Below are 6,000 nucleotides of genomic sequence, written 5' to 3'. Positions count from 1 at the left end.
AGCGATTGTAACATTGTCCCTCAATGGTGCTAACTCGACATCAGCATTCACAACCTCTCACAAGTCATAAGCTTGCAAGTAAGTCTTCATCTTGACAACCCATATATGATAAATTTCACCCTTGAAAACCAACGGTGAATGTGGTGAGAAACTCTCGAAAACCATGTGTAATTCAGAATGAACAATTAAGAACATTAAGAAGATAGCTCTGATACCAATTATTGAAATTTTGATACTAAAAAAGAAAGAATTATAAAGAAGAAACGAGAAATTTAACAACAAAATTGTTTGCTAAGGTTTTTATTGTTTTACTTATCTATTTTGAACAATGAAACAAGGGTATTTATAACCAGAAAAACTCCTAATATGGAAAGAAATAACAAAGATTTTTATACTAATAAATGTCAAATATAAATGCTACATATATTATACTAATAAATACTAAATCTTCTAGAAAGAAAATATATTTTGTTTAAATTAACTTGCAAGCAATCTCTTTAAATCCGGTTCATATTTTTTAGTTCACCAAAGTTGAAGTGTTCGCCAACTTTGAATGAACGGTCATCTTGCAACAAGCTTTAATAATTAAACTAAAATATATAACATATAAAAATATACTAAAAATTAATGTTCAACCATATATTAACATTAACAATGGCATATTTGCCATTTAACATCATTCACTTATACTTTCAGAACCGGTTTGCACAAAATCTATAATAACAATTTACTTTTGCAACTTTTATGATTTAATCATTTTTCTTTAATTAACTATCTAAACGTCAAAATTACTGGACCAAATTTCGATATGACACTATAATGACCTCATAAATATTAAATAAATAATATTTACGGACTCACACGTCGAAATTGTGGTCCCGAAATTACTATTTCTAACACCACTGAAAAATAGGTTGTTACATCAGAAATCAACCTGTAACCTCGTGTACGAGACTTTTACTATGTTCATCGGGATTATGTCAACACTTCAATTCAGTACGATTTCATTATGATTAAGTCCAATTCCAACTTGTATACTAATTCATAAACTATCCAAAAATTCAATAGACATATATAAACATTTAAACATAACTTAACAACAACTTAAACTTATTTATATCATATCAACTTACCTGACAAATAGCAACAATTTAAGTGTCAAAGACTACTTAGCACTTTTCCCTTTTTCTCATATATCCTCCGATTGTTGTAAATCTCAATTTAAACCATAATTCAACTCAATTATCTATTTCAAACATCATTTAAGAACAAAATATTGTTATGTGATAGTTGAATTTCATCTATGTGATAATTTCTCAAGTTTTGCATTTATTTCAATTTAGCCCTAAAACTAAAATGCCATAACTTTCAAATTTGAGCTTCAATTTTGAAATATATCTCAATTATATCCTTCTAAAGTTCATTAAAACCTATATTTATGGAATTTTCATGCCCTTTTCAAATTTATTACATTTTAGTCCCTATGTTTGATACTAGCAACTTTTACTTTACAAACTAGTCCTTCAACATATTTAAGCTTCAAATCTAACCAAATAACCACAAAAGCTTCAAGAATACATCAATTAAAAATTTTATAAACTTTAATAGTTTCGCAAAATAGTCCTTGGGCTAGCTAAATTAAGCTATTGGGATATTAAAAACATACAATTTACGAAAAACGAGCTTAGTTTACATACCATGCAAGAGGAAGAAAGCTTGACCAAAAAATCCAAGTTTTAGCTCGATTGGGGAAGAAAAGAAAAATGAAGATGATGGCTATGTTTTTATGTTTTATGTTTTATCATTATTTTTAACTTAACTTATAATTAAGCATAATTATCAATAATAAGTCCACCAACCGACCATTAAGACTCATAAGGTTCTAATTGCATTTCTAAACCTTATAAAATTATCTAATAAGCCATTTTATCAAATAAAATTCAATAGCGATTAACTTTATAGTTTTTACGATTTAGTCCTTATACATTAATTAATTATTCGTTCAATAAAATTATAGGACCAAAAATCAATATAACCCTAATATAAACTTGTAAATATTAAATAATAACATTTGTGACTCGATCATTAGAATACAGATTTCAAAATTGTCATTTTCGATATCACTAGAAAATGGGTTATTACAATAAATGCAAGAAAAATGAGAAAAGCTAGGGTTTTTGTTGAAAATGCTTGAAATTAAAGAATATGGTAGAAAAGGAAATAAACAAAAACACTTAAAGGTTAGACTCTTAATGATAAAACTAAAAGGAAAGTGAGTTATATTAATACTAATGATTAAACTTAAAATACAAGAAGGTCAAAGTACTAAACCAACAAATAAACCTAGCTACATTGATAACTATATTAACTAACTACCATTAACACTAGGTAAAACAAGACAATGTGCAAGAAAAGTAAACCCTAAACTATGGAGAAGAAAACTATCCTAAACCTAAACTACAAGATGAACAAAACCATAAAACTAAAAGCTCTCTCTACTCTACACTACATTTTTTCTTAGCCAAAAGTGACGTTTAATATCTTATTATAACCCAAAATTTTGGACCAAATTTCCCTTGGATGTCTAATTTTGGTTGGGGAACATGTTAGACAAGGACTTCATTTACAGTCATTTTTTTGTCTGCCTCGTTAAGGATATTGTGATACCCATTAGTCTGATATCACAATATCCTCGTCAGTCCTGACTTGGAGGATTCCTTGGGAGTTGGATATTGCAATATTCACGCTTGGATATCATGATTATCATTGTGAAGGGCCTCAATCTTCTTCAATTCAGCATTGTCTAAGGAATCACGAATTCCAAACTTTGATATTGCGATATCCTTCTTTTAGGTGATGTTTTTGCTCACATTCGGGCCTCCAAGGCTCCCTATAACATTCAACCAACCATTAGGTCCTTGATGACACGTTTGGCTATTTCGAATCTCAAAAGTAGTAAAAACACAACATTTCATTTATTAAAGCCAAAAACGAAAACTAAATAAAAGCATGATCTAAGCTTATTCTATTTAGTTCCTAATGTTACAAACTTATCCAACAAGTTTAATTAGCTTTACAATTTAGTCATTATCATGATCTAAGCTTATTTAACTACCAAATTCAAGTATATATAATCAATTTCTCTATAATGGTAACTTGCTAAAAACTTAACAATTGAAAAAATTGATGCATGGGCCAGCTAAATCAAGCTCTCATGATTCAAATTCCATAAAATAAAAGAAAAATAGCTTAAGGACTTACTTGAATATGTGGTCAAATGTAAAAATGATTTTGGAGCTTTCTTGCTTTTCTTAACGATGGTAGATGGTGGATAAAATGGAAAAGATAACAATTATCCACTTTTCTTAACATTTATACTAAGATTAACCTTATTTTAATTTAATTAATCAATCTTAATTAGTTAATTATACATTATTAAGAATAATTTAATCATAAATAAATCTTTAGTGAAAATCACCATCATTCACCAAATGATGTTAAATAATGGTTAAATAACTAATTTTCCTTTGGATAATTGTTATATAGGTCCCCAAGCTTTTCTAAATTAAAATTCAATAGCGATTGGATATTTACAATTTAGTCCATGAGCTTTAATTAACCATTTTATCGGTTAAATTACTTAATCGAACTTCAATATATTTTCATACTAACTTTCTAAATATTTATTTTTCATTCTTACGGACTCAGTTTATGGAGATGAGTTTTTGAAACTGCATTTTTCGACATCACTGAAATTTGGGTTATTACACTAATAAGACATCTAAAGGTTATTGCCTCCACCACAAAAGAGCATTATACATTTCATGATCAATTCTAGGACTTTGTGAATAACTTTATATTTCTTATTTTTTGTCACAAAACTGCTCTTTTGTACCCAACTAGATTTCTACCTTTAGATATTTGAACTATTGGTCCAAAAACTTTACGAATTTAAATTCTACTTGAATTGTGTCTTTTCATTTTGGCCAACCTTTTCCATTTTTATAATTCTCAATAAAATTTTTCAAGATCCTCGTTTTCTTTCATTATTTTAACAATAATATTGCATGCAAAGTAGCTGTCAACAACTTTTTATTTTTTGGATCCTCATTTTCTCATATTGACATAATTTATCAAGATCTCTTTATTTTTGCTATTTCCATATTCAATTTCAAGTACCTAAATCTCTTTTGGAGTTTTAATAATTAGTTATGTCTTAAGTCTTTCCTAGAGCACTGTCTTCACCATATGACCATCTATATTTATTATTTTCTTTTATGAAAAATTCCATCTTTGAAACCAATCAATATGCCATATTTCAGGCATGCAATACTTTCATTTATTCTCACAGGTTGTCCTACTGGGACTTTAAAACATAAGTTGATATATAATAGTTGGCTATTTTCATTAGGTCAGTTTATACATTTGGCAGTTAACTTGCAATAAAGTGAATTACCATTTTGAACTTCTGGTTCAAATTACTTTCTACAAGGATCTAAATAATGATAATTTATTTCAAGTAATTATTTCATTCAGCTGTTTTGTCTCTCCCCCTATTGTTGGGAAAATTGTAAAATAAAATTGTAATCACCAAATAATGTCATATTTGAATCTCCAATTCAGTCCAATTATTTAATAATAAAAGGAGGCTCATAATTAATAATAAAAGGAGGCTCATAATTAATATTCATCAAATACAAGTTGAACGTACATCACATATTCAAAAGATTCTAAAATGGGTTATATTTATTATAACTTATTGGCATGATGCGTTCAAGTGCCAATTCATGTAGAATATCATATCATTATACATATACAAAAGTTTTGTTCTCGAAAGATATGGTATAAGTACTAACTGGAGACATTTAATTTATAATTATGCTAAACCATTTTATATGTATAAACAACATGCTTTTGCGATAGTTACTTACATCGACAATGTAGCATACAATAATCATTGAAAGCCTAACTAATAAACTCACCAACATTGGAAAGAATTGTCTCGATTGCGTAATTTGAAAGTTTTGTTCTTAAACTAATCATTAAAAATGTAATCTCGCAAACAACAAATTGCTATTTGATAACTCACATGTGATTAACTTGTAAATGCATCTACTAGAATCATATCAAAATATCCACTTGTTAGATAAATGAGCTTATATTTCTTTCAACAATGTAAGGATTCAATCTCAACTTTTGCTAGTGAGGTTTTAATAAATCATCTTCTTTGAGAACAAGTGGCAATTAAGAAATATTTAAAATGAAGAACCTTTAGGTTCTTTGGTAAATATTAATATACATTCTTATTTGCCGCATTATTATTGATCGAGATAGTCTAACCGATCATGCCAATTAATTAAAATATTTAGACCAATAAACTTCAACTTTACTATCTCATGTAATTCAATCATACTAATATAGAAAGTATAAACTAGATAAAATGTAGAAAATTTTCATTAGAAAATTCATTCAATATCATAGATAGAAAGTGATCTAACATGAGTTTCAGTAACATACATTATGTACTTTGTAGAAATTAGATACTTCTAAAATATAATCTAATAAATATAAGGCAATGTTATGCAAACAAATATACTAGTATTATATCGAAGAAAACAAGAAATTAACAAGTTAGGAGGTAGTTATAAATTTCAAACATATAAATTCTTGAATTTCATCTTTGAAGCAATGAACTTTAGCATCAATATAATAAAATCAAAGTGAGTCACATGCATTTGTTGTAATTCTTTTATCAATTTATGTAATGCGTACAAACGAATATTTTCTTTTGCACAAATATATGTGAAAAATTAAGCAAACTGCATGAGCATACCATAAATGCACAACAATTAAAGCTAAAATATAGTATAAAACTATTAATTTGAATTTCAACATCATTCATATTATCAATCTCCTTATTATCTTCATACTTCTAGCGGTAAGAAAATTTATTATGGCCACCCTTTTTACTATTATTATATCTACTTACCATGTTCATGT

Source organism: Gossypium raimondii, chromosome 13 (genome assembly GCF_025698545.1).
Source record: "Gossypium raimondii isolate GPD5lz chromosome 13, ASM2569854v1, whole genome shotgun sequence".
NCBI lineage: Eukaryota > Viridiplantae > Streptophyta > Magnoliopsida > Malvales > Malvaceae > Gossypium > Gossypium raimondii.
This window is presented reverse-complemented; position numbering follows the sequence as displayed.